This window comes from Mustelus asterias, chromosome 8, assembly GCF_964213995.1.
Source record: "Mustelus asterias chromosome 8, sMusAst1.hap1.1, whole genome shotgun sequence".
Classification (NCBI taxonomy): Eukaryota; Metazoa; Chordata; class Chondrichthyes; order Carcharhiniformes; family Triakidae; genus Mustelus; species Mustelus asterias.
Window position 1 is genome coordinate 103,703,062 of NC_135808.1, and position 27,816 is coordinate 103,730,877.

Consider the following 27,816-nt stretch of genomic DNA (forward strand, 5'->3'; position numbering starts at 1 on the left):
CCTATCCAGCCACTTCATTATCTTATAGGTCTCTATAAGATCCACCCTCAGCCTTCTAAATTCCAGCGAGTACAAACCCAATCTGCTCAGTCTCTCCTCATAATCAACACCCCTCATCTCTGGTATCAACCTGGTGAACCTCCTCTGCACTCCCTCCAAGGCCAATATATCCTTCCACAAATAAGGGGACCAATACTGCACACAGTATTCCAGCTGCGGCCTCACCAATGCCCTGTACAGATGCAGCAAGACATCTCTGCTTTTATATTCTAACATCAGCATGAATATGAGACGTTGGCATATGCCGCAATTTTACGCCCACATTCACTGCGAGCACAAATGGCAACATGGGTGCACAATATGGTGAGACTCGGAAAGTGAAAACCTTGCTGGTGGGATCTCGTTTTCTGATTTTCCATGCCCCTCACTGGTCATGTGACAAGGTTCCTGGCCAGAAAGGTCGGGAATCTCATTTCAATACATTTCCATCTAATGATTGGGCTTCCCCACCGAATCATTCCCCCACGTTTGGAATAGGGTTCACAACTGCTTTAAGAAAATGTGAACCAAAGGGAACCCGCTGGGGCCACACAGGTAAGTATAGATCCTGGGGGGAGGGGGGTGAGGAACATGCCTGGAGGACCTGGGCCCTGTCCCCTGGCAACCTGGCACTGCCCCCTGGCACCCTGACACTGCTCCCGGCACTACCCCTTGTCACTGCCCCGGTGCTGCCTCTGGCATTAAACTGACATTGCCTCCTGACACCTGGCATTGTCCTGACATTGAACTGGCATTGCCCCTCATATTATCCTGGGACTGCCTTCTGTCATTGCCCGCTGGCATTGGTCTGGCATTGCTCTGGCACCCTGACTGCCCCTTGGATCCCTGGAATTGCCCAATGGCGCTGCCCCAGCACTGCTTCCTGACATTGCCTCCTGGCCTTGCCCTGGCACTGTCTCCTGGCATTGCCCTGGCACTGTCTCCTGGCATTGCCCTGGCACTGCCTCCTGGCATTGCCCTGGCACTGCCTCCTGGCATTGAACTGGCATTGTCCTGGCACTGCCCTTGGCATTGCCCACTCGCATTGCTCTGGCACTGTCCCCTGGCATTTCCCAGCACTGTTCCCTGGCATTGTTTTGGCATTGCCCCCTGGTATTGTCCTGGCATTGTTCCCTGGTATTGCCCCACCTCTGCCCCTGGTATTATCCTGGCACTGCCCTGGCATTTCCCCTGGAATTGCCCTCTGGCACCCTGGAATTTCCCCCAGCACAGTCCCTGACATCCTGGCATTACCACATCACTGCCCCCAGGCACCCTACATTGCCACTTGGCACATTTTCATTCTTTCTCCTGATACCTGTTGCTTATCAGTTACATATTGATTTTTTTCCCCAAAAGTATACTTTATTCCTAAAAATATGTATTCCATAACAGTTCAAATTGGACATTACTTGAAAATGCATTAGAATTCAATGTCTTTCCATACAGCATGTAGCACTTTTAGGTGTGTCAATGCAATTGCAATTACATTACAAAGATACCACCCAATAGGTTTTACACAGTATCCAGCCCCTTGGTACACAATGGCAGGTGGACATTAGACAGTGTACTAACCCCGAGCAGCCCTTACAGTAGGTGCCCTAAGCTTTAGTGCATCCTGGATCTTGGAATATTCCAGTCTGTCACACTCAGTCAGGGCCAATTTGTTGCACTGGAAGACCAACAAGTTTCAGGCAGACCAAACAGTGCCTTTCAACTGGTTGACGGTCCTCCAGCAATGATTGATCGATGTCTTGGAGTGCACATTGGGAACAGCCCGTGGAGCACAGAGTTCTCCATCACCGAGTTTAATGGGATGAACTTTGACAGAAACTGCTGCATCTCTTTGCGTCTTCTTTACAGAGGCACAGTCCAAAAGAAGATGGGCAATGGTTTATTTCCCCACTGCAGCTGGTTCCAGGGCAATGTGTGCCGAGAATGAGGCTCTTGGCATGCAGGAAGGATCTGACGGGGAGGACCTTTCTCACCAAGAGCCAAACAACATCTTGGTGTTCAAAAGTTCTGACAATAAGGCATTCTGCCAAAATGATTTTGACAGTCCATTAGGGAACCATCTGCCAGGAGCCACCATCTCCTTTCCCTATAGGACCTTGAGAGTGGTATGAGCGGATTCCGACCTGATGGATTTGTGGTCAAAGGTGTTTTTCTGCACAAACGTCTCCCCAAGGAACAGGTAGTATGGCACAGTCCGACTGGTTGGAGTGTTCTGTGGCAGAGTGGCCAGATGTATCTTGCCCAGAATAGATAGACTCTCAGCACATAGTATTTGGTATTTACGTACCAAGGGTCTAAGCTGATCAGGTACATAATGACCATCTCGTGATTATACTTATTGGGAAGTAAGTAAGTGGAGTTTCTTTAAAGGAATTGACACCAATCAGCATCAGGGCAGCTCACAATCACTCTTCCTGCCTCTGACACACACACACCAGTCCCGTTTACTGACACAAACCACATAACAATGTTAATGCAGAATTTTTATTTCATAGCTAAAAGTGTTTTAAATTGCAAGATCAGTACATTGTTGATGTAGCTTTGGAAAATATAGCCTTTGTCCTACTTTGGCGAGGACACTGGGAGCTTTAAAAGGAAGATTTAAGGTCAGCCTGTTTCCACTAAAAGAAAATTAAATGACCTCATGGACAAGAAAAACGATTGCTTTGTTTAAGTGCTGCTGTTTTTACAGATGATTTAAAATCTGTCGCTGAAGGTTCGCACAAGGGTGAGTCAACAGAATATATGTCACTGTAATTCAGATTTCTTTTGCATCCTTTCCCAGACAAGAATTAGACTTTTGAGGATATCAAAGGTTATACTATTATGCTGAACTTTTTCTTCGAAACATAAGTCAAATTAGCTATCAAATGTTACCAATACCAAATCTATGACATTTGGGTTAGTAATCCTTTTGTAATTCTGCTGGTGGTGAATGCTACATTCCCAGTGGCATTAGAAATGGTTCTGATTTCAGTCCATTCTTGAATTATGCTCAGCAAGTGAACTGAACTGTACCAGATGTTGTGTTGCTGAAGTCCATTTTACGATAATGTAAGTTTTTTTTTTAAATGACCTTTTTGGATCATTTTATAGCCAACAGCTCCAATGTCCTGGAGGACTTTACTTTGCATGTTGTTCAGTCCAGGAGAGCACTCCATCACACTCTTAAAGGCTTAGAAGGAGAGTCAATCATCATAGAGGACCCATCCTCTGTCCTCCTTTTGTAGGCACACTGTTCACATGGTTGGTTCAATTAACATCAGGTCATTGCCGAGATGTTGATAAAAGCAAATTACTGCGGATGCTGGAATCTGAAACCAAAAGAGAAAATGCTGGAAAATCTCAGCAGATCTGGCAGCATCTGTAAGGGGAGATGCTGCCAGATGCTGCCTTACAGATGCCGCCAGACCTGCTGAGATTTTCTAGCATTTTCTCTTTTGGCTGAGATGTTGATGGTGGGGAATACACAATACAATGTAGGAAGTTACATTGAGATGACCAGGCTTTCAAGGTTCAAGACTAGTTATTAGCTGGCACATACCTGGTGGGAATGTCACTTGCTAATTGACAGCCAAAGCTTGGATGTTATCCAGGTCCTGGTATAGCCTACATGGTTTGCTTCCTTGTTGAAGGCATCGTTAAATGGGGCTGGGTGCTTGGGATTGTTTGCAAGAATTGGAGGGAAGGTTAGTAATGAAGCAACAGAAGGTGGTTGGGCTAAGGGTACTTCCCTCAGGAATTCCTGTAACAAAGTTTGGGTAATCATGTTCAGATCAGTACATACTTATTCAGGTTTATCTACCCACAAAATGCAAGCAACCCCTCCAGAGGTTTGGGTTCTCATTAGAAGATCAAAACAGAAGCAAAATAGGTGGAAATCCAATGTAACAGATCGTCACCCAATTTTCCGTTCAGGAAGGTCCACTATATCCCCAAAATACAAGAAGGAGTTCCCTGGAAAATCTAAGTTAAAGATATCACTATATTAAATGCAAAGAATAACCATCTCTCCCTGTTGCTGGGCATAATGACCGATGATGATGCCCTGAAGGGATTAATCTAGTCAAGTATCTGGTCCCGCTGTGAAACAAAGTGGATACTCACTTTAGATTACTCTCTACGGAGTTGGTTAATGTTTTAGAGTTAGATGTCTTTGCCTGCCAAAAATACTAGCCATGTTGTTGAGAAAATACGCTGTTCATTGTAAAATTTGTTTCCTAAGAACTGTGTATTATTTAGAGTCCCATAGAATTTTGGATTTGTTCCCTACTGAGTTCATGGAAATGCATATTTATGTTTTAGTGCAGCTTTAGGTTCATTTTGGCAAATTTACGACAAATGCATTCAGTTTTATTGATTTATATTTAAAAGTGTGCAGCTCGTGAATATAAATATTTCCATATATTATTAATGATTTAGAGCATTATAATTAGTGGCTAATTGCAAATGACTGCCATGTTCTTAATTAAAACAGACGATTGTTGCCTGAGTATTGATGAATTCAACAAGTTAAGAGCAGCAACAGGACTTGCTGGGGTGGACACAGAGCAGGCAGGCACTAAAAGGAGCATCAAATTGTCAGGAGGATGCAAACAGTCTTTAAAGGGATATAGATAGGTTATGTGAATGGGCAAAAGAATGGCAGATGAGTATACTATGAGAAAATGTGAAGTTGTACATTCTGGCAGAAAGAATAGAAAAGCAAAATATTATTCAAATGGGGAGAGACTGAAGAATGCTGCAGTACAGAGGGATTAGCAACTCCTTGGAAATGAGAACCGTAAAATGTTAGCATGCAGATTCAGCACGTAATTAGGAAGGCAAATTAAATGTCAGCCTTTATTGCAAGAAGAATAGAGTATAAAAATAGGGAAATCTTACTAAAGTTTTGCAGTAAGAAGTCTCACAACACCAGGTTAAAGTCCAACAGATTAATTTGGTATCACGAGCTTTCAGAGCATGGCTCCTTCATCAGGTGGAGCAGCGCTCTGAAAGCTCGTGATACCAAAGAAACCTGTTGGACTTTAACCTGGTGTTGCAAGACTGCTTACTGTGCCCATCACAAGCCGGCATCTCCACGTTAAAGTTGTACAGGACACAGATGAGACCACACCTAGAGTACTGTATATTTCTGGGGTGCGTGGGGTCCTTGATTATGCTGGCTGCTTTTCCAAGGCAGTGGGAAATGTAGACAGAGTCAGTGGATTTATTGATTATATTTCTAGAATTGTGGTATATAGCTCAATAATTCACCAGAGTGAAAGGGTGACTCACCAGTTAATACTCACACCAGGCTGATTATTACAGGATTCAAAGATGTTTGACAGACATAGAGATACATAGAAAAGAAAGACAAGCAGCAGACTACTGTAGTTTGACGATCGGAGAGAAGTCAAATCCTGTTCAAGTAACTATGCCAACATTCTTGCTGTTATGCAAGTGCCTGGTGCAGCTGTTCAAAGTTAATCTGCACAACATTGACTACTTTTTTGACACACAGACAGATTAAAGTCTTGATATCTCTCAGTGTTTAAAGGAATGGGATTTGAGTGGCAGCTGTATTGCCATTTATTCAATAAAGAACAAAGAACAAAGAACAAAGAACAGTACAGCACAGGAAACAGGCCCTTCGGCCCTCCAAGCCTGTGCCGCTCCTTGGTCCAACTAGACCAATCGTTTGTATCCCTCCATTCCCAGGCTGCTCATGTGACTATCCAGGTAAGTCTTAAATTATAATGTTATTATTCAGAGCTTTTATTTCTAATGAACCATTTGAGTGTTGCACAAGGGAGGTCAAATATTCTTGCTCTCAACTTGGAATTTCTAACTGTCCACATCATCGCCTTTCTCCATTTCCTCTTTGAGGCCACGCTGTTTCTAAGACATGGCAATAAATATTTATTTGGTAATATTATGTGGCATTAAATGTGTTAAGTTTGCTGGTATCACACAAACTGGACAATAAAATCAGATGTGCTGTCTGTAGGAACTGGCGTTGATATTGACTCACCTGATGAAGGAGCAGTGCTTCTAAAACTCGTGCTACCAAATAAACCTATTGGACTTTAACCTGGTGCTGTGAGACTTTTTAATGTGTCTACCCCAGTACAACGCCAGCACCTCCACGTCACACTGATCAACAGTACAGAAGGAAGTGAAAAGACTTCATACAGGCAGGTCGAGATTCTGGAACTCCCTCTCTTAAAGCACCATGGATGTATTGATACCACATGGATTGCAGTGGTTCAAGAGGCAACTCATCATCACCTTCTCAAGGACAAGTAGGGAAGACAATAAATGCTGGCCTGCCAGCAACACTCCCATCCCGTGAACAAATAAAAAAAGGGTTAGGGTAGCAATTGGACGCATGCTCCCTGTCCTCTACTCTGGGTACCAACACAATCACTGCCCTTTTGAAGTAGAACTCACATTATTAACCCTTCACTCGAAACTCTGGGTAAGGATATCGACAACTCCCCTAACATGCATCAAATGCTTTGCACAATCTCAAAAAGTTATCCCCCACCCCCGTATTCATATCTCATACCTTGATATTATTCTCGAATTAGAATAATAGAATCATAGAATCATAAAGCACAGAAGAGGCCCTCTGGCCCATTAAGTCCACACCGACACATTAGAAACAACTGAACTCCCACCTAATCCCCTCTGCCAGCACTTGGCCCATAGCCCTGAATGTTATGATGTGCCAAGTGCTCATCCAGGTACTTTCCCGTCACAATCGCTACTCATCCTTCCCTGACAGTTATATCGTCACACGAACAATCCTCTACACCCTTAGTGCAAAATAAAGCAAATGTTTTGATACTTATTTCATAATATGCTATTTCTGAACTTTGCAATAAGTTAGGAAATAATCCCTCCAGTAGGTCTGGCCTTCTTTACACAAGCAAAGTTTCAGTGAATGGTCTACCTGGGCCAAAGAGATATCCTGTTAATCAGGCCTCTGATTTCAATTGCTGAAGCAGGTTAGAACAAGACCTAGTTTACACTGCTGACAAGCAGGACACCCTGGATATCAAACTGCTTCCTCTTCATTTCTGCTAACAGTTGCTGAGTCAGGTCTTTCAATGGTTTGCGCATGTCATAATGGAATATGCACCCTAAGGAACCAGCTTTTTTGTGGAGGGTTTTAGTTCTGTAAAACTGCCGCTGGAGGGTGTATCAAGATACACAACAAATTACATTGTCACATAGAAGTGGTTGATCACAGCTAAAAGATCTGTCCAACATCAGAATGTCAGAAAAAACCATATTACTTGGCAATGAAAACAGTGCATCCTTAAAACAATGGCTACTAAGTCAATGTACAATGTTAAAACAAGTCTCCAAAAACAAATTGGTATGTCTTCCATTTCAGCCATTATTTGGAACAAAATAAGTATTGCCTTTTTTTAACATTCTTCCCATTTAGTTTTGTTTATCTTATTGCGTGTTTCTCTTCTCATGCCCAGTGGTACACAAGGCAGACTTTCATCTGTTTCCATGGTGAGGTTTTTTTCCTGGAACAGGTTGCTAGCATGTTGCTAGAGGCTCATAGCTTCAAGTGCGCTGTTCTGCATCAAGCACGGCTGACCAGGAGTCTCTCCTACTCTTACCACCTTTCAATTAGCATACATCGGGAGGATTTTGCAGGTTGATAATTAATCTGTTTTGGCCGCATTATGAACACACTTTCCTTGGCCATCAAGTCCTGGGGTGGGATTTGAACCCAGATCTTCTGGCTGAGAAGCAGGGGTGCTATCCACTGCACCACAAGACCTCCATTATCTTATTGTGTGCTAGTCTCTAATTTTTGTTTACTAATTTCTTGTTGTTTGTGCCCTATAATTACACAAAAGTGTTGACAATGAGTTCCATGACAATAATGAGGCACTCTAGTAGATTTATAATTAGTGGTTGACCTCACAGCATTTTGTTCTTGGGCCTTGGAGCTATGCATACATAATCACATTCAAACCATGTCCGGTATCAAACATACATGCCTGCGGACATACAGTTATATTTTGATTTTAGAAAGAAATTGGAGCTCTGTGAGAGCCGCTTTACTCCACTGAACATTTAAATCTCCTTACTGACTCCAATCAACTAGACCAAACCAAGTTAAACAGACTCGTAATTAGCCTAGGAGGTTTCACGATGCATGAAGTATGTTGATTTGGGGTAGGTGCTGACTCAGGCAGTTATTCTGAAATGGACACAGTGCTACTCCAGTCGCAGACTACCTCCAAGAGTGCAATCCACAATCAACAGAAACTACATTCCCAGGGCACTTCATAGAATGGTTAACAAACAATAGGCCAGCACTATATTAAGACTTTTATGCTCAGACAATGCTACTATCTATATCAGTTTGCATTGTAACAGTAATAGATGAAAGGCAGAATGCACATCTGCACTGACCTGCTTCCATTCTCAGAGAAAAATATTACCTTGAGGACATTATCTTGATTTGTAGTTTGTGTAACAAAATTATTCCTGACCACACAACTGTTTTTACATTTGTTTTTGTCTATCAAGTACTGAGAATGTCACTCCCTGTTTTTCAGTTGCTACTTTACATGATTACATCTAACATTGAATTCAACAGCTAAGCTTACATTCATAACAATTCAAATATTACATGAATGTAAAGGGGTGGCACACTGGCACAGTGGGTTAGCACTGCTGCCTCACATAGCCAGGGACCCGGGTTCAATTCCGACCTCGGGCGACTGTCTGTGTGAAGTTTGCACATTCTTCCCGTGTCTGCGTGGGTTTCCTCCCACAATCCAAAGGTGTGCAGGTTAGGTGGATTGGCCATGCTAAATTGCCACTTTAGTGCCAGGTGGATTAGCAGGGTAAATATGTGGCGATAAGGCCTGAGTGGGATTGTTGCCGATTCAGCCTCGATGGGCTGAATAGCCTCTTTCTGCACTGTAGAGACTTTACGAATGATCACTCAAGTGGTAATTAAATGTTTTAAACTCATCATGTAACTCCCAAAGACTTGGAGATGCACAGAAGCTAGCCACTATTTTATAATAAGACCATAAGATTGAATAAAACAAATCCCATTTTTACTATGTGAGATTCCAAATTTTTACCAGCACTTGAGAGGTGAATTACTGCACTTCCATAGAAACATATGAACTAGAATAGTCTATTGAGTCCCTTGAGACATTTCCACCATTTAATTATATTATGACTGATCTGTGTCTTAACTCCGTCCACCTGCCTTGGCTGCATAGCCTTTCATATCTTTGGCTAACAAAGATCTATTCATCTTGGTTTTGATATTTTCATCTGCCAGAGCCTCAACAACTTTTTGGGGACAGAAGGCATCAAATTATAGGCCTTGAACACTTCTGTTTTTAATCTTTAGCACTGTTTCAGCTAAAATAACAAAATACCATTACACATTTGTATCTTCCATCTGATAGCTTTAAGTCGCATTGTAATTCCTACAGTATTAAGTTAAGTTTGGCTCACGTTTTAATATTACCTTAACAGAATTACATTTTGAAACAGCTGACTGTTATATATCCACAAAGATTTCTCTTAAGATTGTGATATATCTAGCAGCTTCTACCTCCCAAAAGGCATGTCAGTGGTGCCGACTGTTAAGGATGCCTGGAGGTAGTAGTCTCTCAATGTGCTGGTAAATCCATTTGCCATTTAGAAAGAGGGGATGATTGATTTTATCTTGGCAAAAATCGGATCTGTTGGAATGGATGGATGTGAACTATAATGCAGTGAGTCTAGACTTCAAACTGTGTTTAGGAAAGCATCAAGATTGCTAACAGTTTGACAGATAAGAAATATACCTGGAATGACATGAGTGTGGCTGAGTAATGTAATGATAAGCCCACTTTTTTGTCTCCATTGCCTTGAACAAGTTATGATAAAGAATGGATATGTTTTTTTTTCTAAACCAATCTAAAATGCACAATATCGCCTGAAGTATTCAAGCAGTGTGCTCAACCCTAATTAATTAAATGTTTTTATTTGTCTGCACAGTTTAGTAATTTTTGTATTATTATTCATTCGTGGGACATGGGTGTTGCTGGCTGGCTAGCATTTATTGCCCATCCCTAGTTGCCCAAGGCAAGTTAAGAGTCAACCATTTGGCTCTGGAGTCACATGTAGGCCAGACTAGGTAAGGACAGCAGAATTCCTTCCCTAAAGGACATCAATGAACCAGATAGATTTTTCACAACAATGGTTTCATGGTCATCAGCAGATTCTTAATTCCAGATATTTTTTATTGAATCCGGATAAGTGTGTAGTGATCCATTTTGGCAGATCCAATGGGATGAAGCAGCAGTATAATATGAAGGGTACCATTCTTAGCAGTGTAGAGGATCAGAAGGACCTTGGGGTCCGGGTCCATAGGACTCTTAAATCGGCCTCGCAGGTGGAGGATGCGGTCAAGAAGGCGTACGGCGTACTAGCCTTCATTAATCGAGGGATTGAGTTTAGGAGTCGGGAGATAATGCTGCAGCTTTATAGGACCCTGGTTAGACCCCACTTGGAGTACTGCGCGCAGTTCTGGTCACCTCATTACAGGAAAGATGTTGAAGCCATTGAAAGGGTGCAGAGGAGATTTACAAGGATGTTGCCTGGATTGGGGGGCATGCCTTATGAGGATAGGTTGAGGGAGCTTGGTCTCTTCTCCCTGGAGAGACGAAGGATGAGAGGTGACCTGATAGAGGTTTACAAGATGTTGAGAGGTCTGGATAGGGTAGACTCTCAGAGGCTATTTCCAAGGACTGAAATGGTTGCTACGAGAGGACACAGGTTTAAGGTGCTGGGGGGTAGGTACAGAGGAGATGTCAGGGGTAAGTTTTTCACTCAGAGGGTGGTGGGTGAGTGGAATCGGCTGACGTCGGTGGTGGTGGAGGCAAACTCGTTGGGGTCTTTTAAGAAACTTCTGGATGAGTACATGGGATTTAATGGGATTGAGGGCTATAGATAGGCCTAGAGGTAGGGATATGATCAGCGCAACTTGTGGGCCGAAGGGCCTGTTTGTGCTGTGGCTTTCTATGTTCTATGTTCTATGAATTCAAATTCCACCATCTGCCGTGGCGGGATTCGAACATGGGTCCCCAGAACATTAGCTGAGTTTCTGGATTAATAATCTAGCGATAATACCATGAGGCCATCGCTTCCCCCTAATGGGGAATCCTGTTGTGATCTGCATGCCAGGAACCAGGCCAAGGTAACATGTTATATTGAACTCCAACATTAATGTAATGAAATGGTCAGGAGGCCTTTGGTCAAAGTGGCCAAATATTCCTTTCTTGAGATTGCAGGTGACAATGACATTTTCACGGTGTCATTAGGAGCATGTCATGTGTGAAACATGAATGGATAAATTAATGACAGAATGGAGAAGTAAAAGAGTGAGGCAATAGTTTACTGGACAATTAATGACATAATGCATTATATTTTTAATTCAGTTGAAGCAAAATCAAGCAAAGTGATTGGACCTTAATAAAGGAAACAAAATGACCATCTGGTTATCATGGCTTTTCCTGTTTACAATGACAAGGCCATAATATTTTCTAGCCTTGAGTTACCGACTAGCTACATACACTGACACCATGGTATTCCTGTGAAACAACAGACAGACACAAACTTCTACCTCTTCCTCTGTTTCCTTAATCCCAAGGACATATGCTCATCCATTATTGGCTTCTACCTTGTTGATTTGCGAATCCACCACAGCAAGAGACAGCAGAGGAGGCAGAAGGTGATGATGCTGATGGTGAGGAGGATCAAGTCATTCTGGAGACATAGCTGCATGATGCTGCCATCTCTCAGGATAGCAACCCACATGCTTTCGCCCTGATAGCCCTATATCGGTGGAACATAGGAAGCCACATCAAACCTTCCAAGGTGAAAGCTGCCACAGGACCACAGTCATAACAATCCCGTGACCAGCCAATGGCTGCTTGCGTTCCTGGTCCTCACAAAGCATCTACTAAAAGCACAAGTACGTAATTGTAAGGAATGCCATACCTGCTTCTGCGAGCACCTAACATTGGGTCGGGTTCATGGATGAGAGGGGTGTGGAGGGATATGGTCCATGTGCAGGTCAGTGGGACTAGGCATAAAATGGTTCGGCACAGACAAGAAGGGCCAAAATGCCTGTTTCTGAGCTGTAATTTTCTACGGTTCTATGGTTCTATGGGTCAAAGGTCAGATAGAACATAGAATATAGAACATAGAAAAACTACAGCACAAACAGGCACTTCGGCCCACAAGTTGTGCCGAACACATCCCTACCTTCTAGACCTACCTATAACCCTCCATCCTATTACGCTCCATGTACTCATCCAGGAGTCTCTTAAAAGACCCTATTGAGTTCGCCTCCACCACCACTGATGGCAGCCGATTCCACTCGCCAACCACCCTCTGTGTGAAAAACTTACCCCTAACATCTCCCCTGTACCTACCCCCCAGCACCTTAAACCTGTGTCCTCTCGCAGCAGACATTTCCACCCTGGGAAAAAGCCTCTGAGAGTCCACCCGATCTATGCCTCTCAACATCTTATACACCTCTACTGGGTCTCCTTTCATCCTTCGTCTCTCCAAGGAGAAAAGACCGAGCTCCCTCAGCCTATCCTCATAAGGCATGCCGCTCAATCCAGGCAACATCCTTGTAAATCTCCTCTGCACTCTTTCAATCTTTTCCACATCCTTCCTATAGTGAGGCAACCAGAACTGAGCACAGTACTCCAAGTGGGGTCTGATGAGGGTCTTATATAGCTGCATCATTATCCCCGGACTCCTAAACTCAATCCCTCGATTGATAAATGCCAGCACACCATACGCCTTCTTATTCACCTCCTCCACCTGCGGGGCCGATTTCAGAGTCCTATGGACCCGGACCCCAAGGTCCTTCTGATCCTCTACAGTACTAAGAGTCTTTCCCTTTATCTTGTACTCCTTTGTCCCATTTGACCTACCAAAATGGACCACGACGCATTTATCTGGGTTGAAGTCCATCTGCCACTTGTCCGCCCAGTCTTGCATCCTATCTATGTCCCTCTGTAACTTCTGACATCCCTCCAGACTATCCACAACCCCACCAACCTTCGTGTCGTCGACAAACTTACCAACCCATCCCCCCGCTTCCTCATCCAGGTCATTTATGAAAATGACAAACAGCAAGGGTCCCAGAACAGATCCCTGGGGCACACCACTGTCAGATAATCTGTGAAAAGCAGCCCAAAGCAAATGCAGTGGCCTGCAAGCAGAATGGCGAAAGAAAGATTTACGGAACTGTTTCCTTCCCGTAGAAACCTTTTTCAAAACTATACAAACTCTTCTGTGTTAGAAGCTCCTCAATTCCCTTTTCAACCTGACAACTGCTGTAGCTCACTGAGCTGTCCCAGACAGATAAAACAGTAAAAGTGGGGAAATAAGAATACCGGTCCACACTGTCTTTTCTTATTGTGTCTAATTGACCTCATGTGGCAAAAGTACAGGAAACTCCACCATCTCCTGCCTTGCTAATATCAAATGAAGCCAGCGTCGACTTGACGGACAGGCCATGAGAGAGCTGCAGGAGACAAGACAATCAGTGGAAGATGTTGGGCAGGAGTTTCCGCACCCCTCATGGCATGTTTTGTAGTGGAGGAGGTAGCCCGCCAATGGCTAGTGGTGAGATCTTCCAGTCCCACCACTGTCAACGTGGTTATTTCCACCCTTTGCCGCCACAGAGTCCACAGCAGGGGGTTGCCGTCTGTGGGACCAGAACGTTCTGCTGGCGGGAACAGCCAGAAAATCCCACTCATTAATTCAGCAGAAATCTTTTCCAGGATTAGAAGTAATGAGGAAATACATCAAATTCACCTTTTTTTTTTAGGGATTGAGGCTGCATCCCGAATTTAACAATTTTAGTTTTATCATACCAAATGGCCGAGTGAAGCAGTGATGCCAGGGAGGAAGAGAGGGTGTGTGCTCTGTGTACTTCCTTAGGATGCAGAGTTAGTCTCACGAGAATTGGTTTTAAGAAGCCAATTTGGATGTCACAAAAATAAACTGCTACTTGGAGAACTTACTTCGGATGTCTTCTCAGTTAAATATTTATAAAAACATTGGGGGCGATTCTCCCATCCCGCTGCGTTAATTTTCTAGCACAACGGGCTGGGAGATTCAAGTGGCACCCAATGTGTGGGATCTGCACTGGACGTCCCACCCTGATAGCGTCCCCCAGCACCGGATTTCCAGCAGTGTCAGCTTTGCGCCAGAAATTGGCGGGGAGCCGCATAAATTATTAAAATTATAATTTAAATATAGAGTCATAGAGTCATAGATAGAGTCAGAGAGTCATAGAGGTTTACAGCACGGAAACAGGCCCTTCGGCCCAACTTGTCCATGCCGCCTTTTTTTTTAAACCCCTAAGCTATTCCCAATTGCCCACATTTGGCCCATATCCCTCTATACTCATCTATGTAACTGTCTAAATGCTTTTTAAAAGACAAAATTGTACCCGCCTCTACTACTACCTCTGGCAGCTTGTTCCAGACACTCACCACACTCTGTGTGAAGAAATTGCCCCTCTGGATACTTTTGTATCTCTTCCCTCTTACCTTAAACTTATGTCCTCTAGTTTTAGACTCCATAAGACCATAAGACATAGGAGCGGAAGTAAGGCCATTCGGCCCATCGAGTCCACTCCACCATTCAATCATGGTTGATTTCAACTCCATTTACCCGCTCTCTCCCCATAGCCCTTAATTCCTCGAGAAATCAAGAATTTATCAATTTCTGTCTTGAAGACGCTCAACGTCTCGGCCTCCACAGCCCTCTGTGGCAATGAATTCCACAGACCCACCACTCTCTGGCTGAAGAAATTTCTCCTCATCTCTGTTCTAAAGTGACTCCCTTTTATTCTAAGGCTGTGCCCCCGCGTCCTAGTCTCCCCTGTTAATGGAAACAACTTCCCTACGTCCATCCTATCTAAGCCGTTCATTATCTTGTAAGTTTCTATCAGATCTCCCCTCAACCTCCTAAACTCCAATGAATATAATCCCACGATCCTCAGACGTTCATCGTATGTCAGGCCTACCATTCCTGGGATCATCCGTGTGAATCTCCGCTGGACCCGCTCCAGTGCCAGTATGTCCTTCCTGAGGTGTGGGGCCCAAAATTGCTCACAGTACTCCAAATGGGGCCTAACCAGTGCTTTATAAAGCCTCAGAAGTACATCCCCGCTTTTGTATTCCAAGCCTCTTGAGATAAATGACAACATTACATTTGCTTTCTTAATTACGGACTCAACCTGCAAGTTTACCTTTAGAGAATCCTGGACTAGGACTCCCAAGTCCCTTTGCACTTTAGCATTATGAATTTTGTCACCGTTTAGAAAATAGTCCATGCCTCTACCTTTGGGAAAAGACTCCCCTACCTTTGGGAAAAGATATTGACTATCTAGCTGATCTATGCCCCTCATTATTTTATAGACCTCTATAAGATCACCCCTCAGCCTTCTATGCTCCAAAGAAAAAAGTCCCAGTCTATCCAGCCTCTCCTGATAACTCAAACCATCAAGTCCCGGTAGCATCCTGGTAAATTTTTTCTGTATTCTTTCTAGTTTAATAATATCCTTTCTATAATAGGGTGACCAGAACTGAACACAGTATAGAACGAAGAACAAAGAAAATTACAGCACAGGAACAGGCCCTTCAGCCCTCCAAGCCTGCACCAACCATGCTGCCTGACTGACCTAAAACCCCCTACCCTCCGGGGACCATATCCCTCTATTCCCAACCTATTCATGTATTTGTCATGACACCCCTTAAAAGTCACTACCGTATCCGCTTCCACTATCTCCCCCGGCAACGAGTTCCAGGCACCCACTACTCTCTGTGTAAAAAATAATTGAAATGCTATTAGCGGGCCCTGAACTGAAGTCTCGGGGCACACTAACATCTCCCCCCACCTCCCGCCAGGAATATTTCACTCTGGCAGGGTTTACAGTAAGACCCCACTTTCAGGGAGCTGGTGGCCCGACCCCGCTGGAGTGAAGGCGGGGGCAATTGAGGGTCCCAGAGGATCGTGCACCAGGGGGGTGCCCCTGGGCATTGCCACCTTGGCAGTCCAGCCTGTGCCCTCTGGCAATGCCCAAGGGGCAAAGTGCCAATGCCCAAGGAGGCAGCTTGGCATGGCCCATCAGGCATGGGAAGTGCCAAGGAGGTGGGGCCTAATAGGGGCAGGACTTAATGGGGTGGGGTCTAATAGGGGAGATTGGTGGGGGTGTGGGGTTCCACTGCCACTCTGCAATTGGGATCGAGCAGAGGGAGGAAGGCCAGCAATAGGGGCTAGGCATCAGAGTGGGGGGGGGGGGGTTAGAGCTGCTAGGGGGTGAAGGGGACAGGGCTGCCAGGGGGAGGGAGTGCAGAACAGGGAGTTGATCGGGGCTGAGGAAGTGGGGGGGGGTGTTCGAGGCAGGCTGAGGGTGGGGGGTGATGCGAGACTGGCCTGGGCATGCTTGGGAGGCCAGTGATCAGGCTGTGGCAGGGTTGATGGCTGGTGTTGAGGGGTCGTGGGGCTGGCCAGCAATCGGGAGGCTGGCAGACAGGAGCCACTGCGCATGTGCCGATCTTGGCACTGACAGATTGGCGTATGTACAGTGGCCCGCTCAGCGCTATGCTGCCGGCCTCTCCAGCGGGAATAGGCCCTGCCCACTGATTTGTCACGTGATTCACGTCACCACACTTTTCAGTGCTCAAAGTGTGGGAGATTCATTTTGAAAGTCCCGCTATTTATCCCAATTTTCACACAAATTCGACACTTAGAATTCTTTTTGGCAGAATCCCGCCATTACAAGCTGGGTTGAAGATATTTCTCCTAGCTTTTTTTTCAAAACAGAAAAAACACATCTATAAGTGCAGAATTAAAGTGCCAATCTGACAACACATGAGAAAATGGAAGAATTTTCAGAAGGCTTTGACCGTAGCCAAAAAAGTGGGACAATATTGTGTGACAATCATCAAAAATGTTGCTAAGAAACACTTCCTTTTTGACTGCACATAAAGATTAAACCAGCACGGCAGGGTTTAGTCACTCTTGTAACATACGACATGGAGGAAAACTGCAAGCTGAAGAACAAGGAAACTCACCACAAAAAATTTAAAAATAATTTAAGGTGGGGACACAACTGGGGAAGAGATGTCAGAAGTGTTAAAGATGTACCTCTAGGTTGATTGAAATTTTTTCCACCACACTTATCCGAAGATACGCACCCCCATTGACTTTTTTTCTGTTCTTCATATTCTCTGTTGTACTGAGATCATTGATTGAATTCGTCCCCTTTGAAGCTTAAGTAGTTACACTGATCAAGAACTCTCTTCATAAATAAGGGGTCACCCATTTAAAATGGAGGTTAGGAGAATTTTTTTCACTAAGAGGGTCGTGAATCTTTCAAACCCCCTTCCTGAAAAGATAGTGGAAGCAGAGTCTTTGAATGTTTTTAAGGCAGAGGTGGCTAGATTCTTGGTAAGTAAAGGAGTGGTAGGTTATCAGGAGTAGGGGTTATTTGAGGTTACGGTCACAATCAGCCAGGATGTTATTAAATGGTGGAGGGGCTGAATGGCCTACTCCTGCTCCTTGTTCATATGTAAATCTGGCCCAATCCAATGCCAACTCTTTTCACTTGCATCTCCCTCTGAATTAAAGACAAACTGTCAAAATTTTTATCCCATAATCTTTTAAATGCGACATTATAGATATTTATATATGGAGAGGGATGTCAAAGGAAAGGTTACATCTGGGAATGACAGTTCACAATAATTCAGGAAATTACGAATTTTATGAGGGCATGCTCCTCGCTTGAAAATTCATATCAAATTTCTGTGCATATTGCTTTCGCAAAGTTGTTATTCCATTCATTCCCATCATTAATTAAGAGAATAAAAGCAATGCCCAGAGGAATTTCAATCCTAGTTATCACAGGTCGCTGCCATTTGGAAGGGATGCACACATAAGGATTTGAACAGGCCTCTGGTATCAACGATGATTCTGAATTGATTTCAGTTCCATTTGCTCATTCACTTACCTAGAGAGAAAGCTGTTTGGAAGCAAGATGAGAAGAGTTAAAATTGTGAAGAAGATTAAATGTCTACTATTATTCTACAACTGTTCTAGTTACGTCCAGCACAGCTGGGATCTTTGGCACAACGTGTTTCAACTTTTGCAATTTCCAGAATGTTTAACTCACTGTCATATTGCATACTGCAGCAAAATGGGCTTCACAAGCCTTGGTTTGCCAAGTGGGGAAAAGGAAGGCCAATTGAAAGATGAGACTGAAGGTTTTGTCCATCAACCTTTTTGGCTATTACAAAATCAAAATACTGTGGAATCTGGAAATCTGAATTTAAAACAGAAAATGCTGGAAATACTCAACAGGTCAGGCAGCATCTGTGGAGGGGAAAGACGTTAAACACATTTAAAAGGTACCAGGATCTGCACCTTAAGTGCTGTAAGCTACAGGTCTATGGGCCGAGTACAGGATTGTGGGGTTACAAAAGGCACATGGGTGTTTTCGGACTGGCATGGACAAGATGGACTGGATGGCCTCCTCTGTGCTGTAACTTTTCTATGCTTCAATGGATCTGTATTTGTACATTTTGAAGTTTATTCTCCAAAAGTCCCCAGGCTACCATCTGCTTCACCAGGGCACTCAAGCGCAGGCCACGTCAGACTTGGCAGCATCAGTGGGCACAAGCATCACCATGGGTGCCTACATGTCCTACACAGTTAAAATCCAATGTCTGGGGGAGTCTAATAGTCCAGGAACCATTTCATAAGCTAGAACTCCCCTTGGCCTTCTGCGAAAGATTTTTTTTCGATATGTGCTTTATCAAACAGCTTAATTGCCACGCGCACCCATTTTGGAGGCTGGTACATCTCAGCTCACTGGGTATACCAGCATCCAGTATTACAGCACCCAGCATTATGCTAGGACCTGAGTGCGCCAGCTAAATAGCAATTCTCAGCAGAGAGAGTCACCACTCTTGGTATTGCCGCCTGAGAGCATCTTCCTTATCAGAGTCAGTTCTGCCCCTTACAAATCATGCTGGAAAATCCCAGAATCAGCGGTGCTCTCATTTTCCAGTGGATCCTACCAGTCTCCTGTCTATCCTATGGTAGCAGACTATGGTGGAGCCCCTTTGGAATTTCTAGGATATAAGCATTGTTCTGCCTTCATTTTGATGACATTATTGAAAGGTTCTCAACTGAGCTTCACTGCCCTTGATTGGCTTTGCAGCCTGTTAGTGAAGCAGCTATCCAATATCCATCTGCTTATCTATGGAGTGTCCTCTATTACAAATTGATCTGGCTGAAAACGCAAAGAAGAAGCCCAGTGCGTCAGTCACATTGACATAGTGGTTAGCACTGCTGTGTCACAGCGCCAGGGACCCGGCAGGGGTCACTGTCTGTGTGGAGTCTGCATGTTCTCCCCGTGTCTGCGTGAGTTTCCTCCAGGTGCTCCGGGTTTCCCCCCACAGTCTGAAAGACGTGCTGGTTGGGTGCATTGGCCATGCAAAATTCTCCCTCAGTGTAACCCGAACAGGCACCGGAGTGTGGTGACTAGGGTATTTTCAGAGTAACTTCATTGCATTGTTAACGTAAGCCTACTTGTGAGATTAATAAATAAAAATATTATACTGCAGAAATCAATCAAATTTAAAATTCCAATTCTCAGCATGCAAGGTTGTAAGCAGATTTATTTTTTTCCCAGAATAATGTATCACCACACCAGGGTTTATCGCATTGAAGTATATTATGGGAATATATTTGCTTTGTAACAAGCTGTCAGTGGACCAGTTTATTAGATAATGGTTCCCTCCTTCTCCCAAATGAGCACTTCTTGTTACCAATAAATAAGATAGTTTGCAGATTCTTTTGGTTCAGGAAAGCAACAAATAATATTTATTTTCATTTGGATTGTGTGCCAGCGAAATAGTTTCTGGATTCTTGTTTCAAATTGGAGATAAGCTTTGGCGATTTGAGTTAGAATACAAATATTTCCCTTCCTTGGGAAACAAGAATGATATACTTCCAAGTCAGGAAATCTCTGGTGTAATACACGCATTCTTCCATAGTTTTGACTGGGCACTGGTTCTGCATTGTGTTTAGCATTACCCCAGTACCAAGAAAAAAGGTGCTACATTTCTAGAAGTGACACTATTTTTACTCCTATGACTTTATCAATGCTATTACTCAAGAGGTAGCTATCGATGTGTTTCTTCTTCTCAGCCCCTGTTGACGAATAACCATGTCTGGCATGAGGCTCACATTATATTTACCTCTAAAACACAAATTCATTTTTTTCTCTTCAAAAAGGCTGATTTCCCTGATGTTCTTCTTAATATATTAGAATTACCAATGCATTTTAAAAATCCTTTTGTCTTGCCATCCCATTTTGCCAGATTTAATACAAATCCATTTTCTACAAATCAAATGAGAAAAAAAGAAAAAAAAATTATGGGCGGCACGGTGGCACTGCTGCTTCACAGCACCGGGGACCCGGGTTCGATTCCTGGCTTGGGTCACTATCTGTGTGGAGTTTGCACGTTCTCCCTGTGTCTGCGTGGGTTTCCTCCGGGTGCTCCGGTTTCCTCCAAAAAAATGTGCGGGTTAGGTGGATTGGCCAAGCCAAATTGCCCCTTCATGTCAGGGGGACTAGCTAAGGCAAATGTACGGGGTTATGGGGATAGGGCCTGGGTGGGATTGTGGTCGGTGCAGATTCGATGGGCTGAATGGCCTCCTTCTGCACTGTAGGATTCTATGATCCAATGAACAATTTTCCCACTGAGAAATTTCTCCTAATATCTTTTTCAAATTTACTTTTCACTAATTTAAATTTATATGATCTGGTTTTACTTTGAAGTCATATTTTATTTAAACCATTGAGCAATTTGAATTTCAAATATTTCATCTGCATTCTTAAAGGGGAGACAAGGGCCTCATGGTATTATCACTAGACTATTAATTCAGAAATTCAACTAATGTTCTGGGGACCTGGGTACGAATCCTGTCATACAAGAATTTGTATTTTTTTTAAAAATATGGATTTAAGAATCTACTGATTACCATGAAACCATTGTTGACTGTCGAAAAACCCATTTGTTTCACTAATGTCCTTTAGGGAAGGAAATCTGCTGTCCTTACCTGGTCTGGCCTACATGTGACTCCAGAGTCACAGCAATGTGGTTGACTCTCAACTGCCATCCAAGGGCAACTAAGAGTGGGCAATAAATGCTGGTCAGCCAGCAACACCCATGTCCCATGAATGAATAAAAGAAATACCCTTTTTTGGAATTACATAGAAGCTATAGAACAAAACTGGACTATTTGGTCCAATTGGTCCATGGTGAAGTTTATACCCTACATAAGCCTCCTTCCACTTGAGTTATCTTTTTCTCCCCTTCTACTCATATTCCTCTATTCTTTCATTCTTTTATGAGGCCTCTCAGAAAAGTATCAGTGACATCAGGTTTGTGCTGAAAAATGGCAGCTGACAACTATTTCCAACACGAGAGAACCTAACCACATACCTTTACATTCAACTTGATCATCAAGATTGAATCCCCATCATCGACACAACCAGAAACTTAACTCGACCAGTCACATAAATACTGTTCTACAAGGGAAGGTCAGAGGCTAGAGATTCTGTGTTCAGTAACTCACCTCCTGATTCCTCAAATCCATCTACAAGGCGCAAATCAAAACTGTGACAGAATACTCTTGTCTTGAGTATCACTTCAAGAACATTCAAGAAGCTGGACACCACCTAAGACAAAGGAGCATGCTTGATTTGCAACCCATTCACCATTCCCTCCACGGCCAGCACACTGTGGCAGCAGTATGTTCCATCTACAGGCTGCACTGCAGCAACTTGCCAAGCCTCCAGACTCATGATCTCTGGCATTTTGAAAAGTGGGCAGTGGGTACATGGGGACGCTGCCACCTGCAAGCACTCTTCCAATTCACTCACCATCCAGACTTGAAAATATATCATTGTTGCTTCAATGTCACTCAGGCAAAGTCCTGGAACTCCCCCTTAACACCACTTTGGATGTATCTGTAGCACACAGACTGCAGTGGTTCAAGAAGGCAGCTCACCACCATATTCTCAAGGGCAGTTTGGGACGGTGATAAATACTGGCGTTGCCAGCATTGCCTACATCCCATGAATGGATAAAAAAACTCTGTTTCAACCATTCATTCGATAGTTGAGTTCCACATCTCTGTAAAAGAAATTCCTCTTCAATTCTTTATTTGATCAGTTAGTATAGCAGTTATATTTGCGATCCCTTGTTCTAGACTCAACCACAAGTGGAAATAATTTCTCCATATCCACCATTCCTAATTCCCTGCAATTTTAAAAACCTCTACTGGTCTCCTCTTTCCCAAAGAAAAGAACCCCAACCTATTCTATCTTTCCAGTATGTTGGATGCTTTCAATTCCAGTAACATTATTAAAAATCAGCCTGAATTTTTACGCTCCTCCAGGTACAGATTGTCAGGTGGCTGAAGGGTGTAAAAGTGGGCAAATGACGTGGGCACTGTTCATGGTGCCTACCTGCCCTTGGGGGAAGGGTCAGGAGGTCCTCCCAACTGCGATCAATTGAGGCCTTTAAAGTGGTCATTTAAGGGTGGCATAGTAGTTAGCACTGCTGCCTCACAGCGCCAGGGATCCGGATTCGATTCCTGGCTTGGGTCACTGTCTGTGTGGAGTTTGCACATTCTCCCCGTGTCTGCGTGGGTTTCCTCTAGAAACTAACTTCAGTACTTTATTTTGCACTCTTTATATCCTTATTAACCTGTGTTGCTACTTCTGCTGTTCTGCATATGTATATTCCCAGATCTCTTTGCTTCTCTACCCCATTTAATACCTTACTTTCTTGTGGTTCCCAGAAGTTTGAAATAATCACACCATTTTACACAGAGATAGCTGATTACATCAAATATACTTTTCAGATCTCATCGTGTGCTGTGGAACAATACATTATTGCTTTGGTACACAGTGTGTAGTGCAGTAGTGAGTGATGTGGCATTCTGGATATATATGTACGCAAAACAATGTAGTTCCTAACTCTTCAAGTAATTTAACAATATAACATTTTCCAAAGACAGATCCGCAAGGATCTGTTTTGGGGCCACTGCTGTTTGTCATTTTTATAAATGACCTGGATGAGGGCGTAGAAGGATGGGTTAGTAAATTTGCGGATGACACTAAAGTCGGTGGAGTTGTGGACAGTGCGGAAGGATGTTGCAGGTTACAGAAGGACATAGATAAGCTGCAGAGCTGGGCTGAGAAGTGGCAAATGGAGTTTAATGCGGAAAAGTGTGAGGTGATTCACTTTGGAAGGAGTAACAGGAATACAGAGTACTGGGCTAATGGTAAGATACTTGATAGTGTGGATGAACAGAGAGATCTCGGTGTCCATGTGCATAGATCCCTGAAAGTTGGCACCCAGGTTGATAGGGTTGTTAAGAAGGCATACGGTGTGTTAGCTTTTATTGGTAGAGGGATTGAGTTTCGGAGCCAGCAGGCAATGTTGCAGCTGTACAAAACTCTGGTGCGGCTGCACTTGGAGTATTGCGTACAGTTCTGGTCGCCGCATTATAGGAAGGATGTGGAAGCATTGGAAAGGGTGCAGAGGAGATTTACCAGGATGTTGCCTGGTATGGTGGGAAGGTCTTATGAGGAAAGGCTGAGGGACTTGAGGCTGGGAGCTCGGTCTTTTCTCCTTGGAGTGACGTAGGATGAGAGGAGACCTATTAGAGGTATATAAGATGTTGGGTGGACTCTCAGAGGCTTTTTCCCAGGGTGGAAATGGCTGCTACGAGAGGACACAGGTTTAAGGTGCTGGGGTGTAGATACAGGGGAAATGTTAGGGGGAAGTTTTTCGCACAGAGGGTGGTGGGCGAGTGGAATCGGCTGCCATCAGTGGTGGTGGAGGCAAGCTCAATAGGGTCTTTTAAGAGACTCCTGGATGAGTACATGGGACTTAATAGGATGGAGGGTTATAGGTAAGCCTAAAAGGTGGGGATATGTTCGGCACAACTTGTGGGGCCGAAGGGCCTGTTTTGTGCTGTAGTTTTCTATGTTTCTATGTTTCTATCTTTTCGCTAGAGAGAAGAAGGTGGCTTAATAGAGGCATACAAGATGCTCAGAGGATTAGATAGGGTGGACTGTGAGAGCCTTTTTCCTCGGATGGTGATGGCTAGCACGAGGGGACATAGCTTTAAATTGAGGGGTGAGAGATATAGGACAGATGTCAGAGGTAGGTTCTTTACTCAGAGAGTAGTAAGGGCGTGGAATGCCCTGCCTGCAACAGTAGTGGACTCTCCAACATTAAGGGCATTTAAATGGTCATTGGATAAACATATGGATGATATTGGAATAGTGTCGGTTAGCTGGGCTTTAGATTGGTTTCACAGGTCGGCGCAACATCGAGGGCCGAAGGGCCTGTACTGCGCTGTAATGTTCTATGTTCTATGTTCAAAGAGTAAGTAGCCTTATTTCTCCCATAAATATGAACCATCCCTCCTTTCAATATATTGGATATTATTTGCTATTGATCCAACCATTCTGCAAGCCATATATGTCTCTCCACATTGTGATATAGGTCACCAGGATTTTAATGATACCTTCAATTTGGTATTATCTACAAGTGTCAACATGTCTAAATCATTTACAAATATAGCGAACAGCAAGAATCTCAGCAGAAATTCCTGCAAGTCACTACTACACACTCTCCACGAGTCTGAAAGCCTTTGCGCGAGAAGGGGGAGGTTTACAGAGGTTATGATTGAGGTGCCCTTTAAAGATGGCACTCCAATCTCGGTGCAGCTGGGCATTGCCTGCATGATTAGACCCCACTCCCGTATGATGGTATGAAACATGCCCCCTTGATTTTATTTTTGCCAGAGTGTCATGAGCTCTGGAGAGAAACACGCTAGTTTTCACACTGGAAACAATTCTCTGCCATTTTTTGGTAAGATTTCGCCTTCTGTCTGTGGGGATGGCAGCACGTGCTCAAAATCCAGAAAGCGCAATTCACGCCAGCGAGTTTCCGAGTTCCGATCTTCCAGGCCGCTCTCTGGCAGAGTGGTGAGAAACATGCCGGGGAACGCAGAAAGCTCATTTTAATACATCAATATGCCATTAGCTAGCACTCCCTCCAGAATCTCCCCATTCACCGGATATTCAGCGGGTGCTGGTGTGACAACAGGTCTACATAAACGTGAACCTGGTTCCTTCACCTCTGAGGGGGAGTTCAGAGGTGACCGCTCAGGCAGTCAGCACCCTCCACAGTGTGCACAGTTCAGGGGGCACTGGAGAGGACTCGGGGAACACAGATAAGTTGAACTCAGTCAGGGGTGAGGGTGCCAGAATCACCATTTTGGGGAGAAGGGTCGGGAGGGTTCACTTGCAGACCTTACCTTTCCTTCATGTCGGGTGTCCCTTGCTTTAAAGGGGTTGCGAAGACTGGTATGCAGGCGGCACTTCCCGTGTCCTCCTTCCTGGGTTCCTGTCCATATTGCAGCTGAGGGAGTGCCCTTCCTTAGTGGGGGCTAGCAAGAGGGTTGGAGGGGCATAGCACTGTCATTCTCACGCTCCGCAGAGATGATGTGCCAGGTGAGCGCAGTGGTTACTCCAAGCTCCAAGAACAAACAAGATGGAGGGTCTGAGGATGAATGAAGTGAAATTTATTGCCAAACATTTAAAACGAAATGGTGACCTATCTACACTAGTGTCTATATTCACCCATGCCCACGAAATGCCTACAATTTCTTGATCTTCCTGACCCCCCCACTATGTCTATGTGTAACTCCAGGATCTACAGCTGAGGTTGAGATGGCCGCCTGCTGACTGCCATGCCTTCGGCCTGAGATGACGTTGGTGGGCATTCCCTGGGTGGCCGGGACCTTGATGCTCCAGGCCTACTCTCGGGCAGCACAGATGTTTGACTGCTGCCCTCCTCAGAGTCAGGGGCTGGAGACGTGTCACTCACTAGACAGAGGGGTGTTAGATGGGCTGGAAATGTCTATGCTCCCCTGGCTGGAGAGCCCCAGGCTGTAGTACTGCCGATCCTCTTCCCTGAGGCTTCCCGGGGGGCCCTGTCCTCCTCCATGGGATGAAGGGGCAACTGGAGTGAGATACAGTAGCCCCACAATCCCCTGACGCTGACACTAATGCCGGTACCTTGCAATTGAAGACCTGCACTGTGGTGCGGACATCTCCTGCCATGGAGTGGTGGGGAGCTGTTTGTATGGAGTTCCCCAGTGCTTGCAGCAGTTAAGTAATTGAAGGCGGATGAATCAGATGGAACACGCCACACTGCATAATACTCGTGGGTATAAAAATTACTGCTAATGAGGCATAAGATTTGGTCTGAAATCATGCCGGTGCCATTGACGGGAAACCTTCTGTTTTTTGCGCTGGAACCAATATTCTGCCATTTTTTTGGTAAGATTTCGATCATAGAATTTTACAGCACAGAAAGAGGCCCTTCGGGCCATCAGGTCTGCACTAGCCATCAAGCATCTATCTATTCTAATCCTATTTTCCAGCTTTGTATGCTATGATATCTCAAGTGATCGTCTAAACGCTTCTTAAATATTGTGAAGGATGTTACTTAACTCCTACCCTCTGCTTCTTGTTTGGTACTTCAATTCATTTTGCTACATGGCCCCTGACTCCACATACCCTGACCATAAGTCAGTTATTGGTACTTTATTGAAGACCTTCTGAAATCCAATTAATACCAAATCTATTGCATTGTCCTTTATCTTTCTGTGATTTCTTCAAAGAATTCAATAAGGTTGGTTAAACATGACTTATTAAATTCCATGATGGCATCTTTTATTATATTTTTCCATTGCTAGATGTTTTGTTATCTGATCTTTTAACAATTATTTGTGTATCTTTCATACCACTGTTGCTGAATGAACCACCGCCCATCTCCAACCTCCCTGTCACTGCATTATTACATATTTGTATCAGTGGCTTTGTCGAAAAAACAATCATGTGATTAAAAACACCACCTGTTCTATGTTTTCATGTGTCTTCATGTATCAAGATCAATCTTCCTCTTCTAGCTTTGAACTGTAAGTAATTTGTATAGATTTTATTTTGAACACGACATATATTAAGATTTGTCAAGAAGATCAAAGTCATTCAAATAACTACAGTAATTAAAATACTTGTTAAGTCTAAAACATTGCATTAAAACTAAAATCTACGCAGTTCATTTTCAAGCTTTATCGGGAAATCAAACAGATCTTAATACATGAAATCACATAGAAACAAAGGGCCTGATTTTACCATCAAGTCGTGCCTATTTTCGGGCATGAAAACTTGGTAAAGTCAGGCGTGAGGTGCAGGGAGAGTCCGCTGCCACTCTGCGTGTGATCGGTGGAGGGGAAGAGGGACAGGGGGCTGCGATCGGTCTGGGTGGCAGGGGGGTGGGGGGGATAAGGGGCTCAGTAATGTTGTGGGGTGGGGAAATGTCTGTGGGGGCCAGGGGGAGGCATTAACGGGCTCGGAAACGATGTGGCAGGGAGCGTTTTCTATTTTCTTTACTGCGCATGCGCAGTTAAAGGCTCCGATCGGAGCTGCAGGGTTTCGGGCGCATTAAGTCCCGCCCACAGGCTTCTGCAGCACGATTCAGAATTGCGTTTTTCAGGCAGAGTGTGTATGGGGGCGCCTGAGAACGGGTCTAAAAG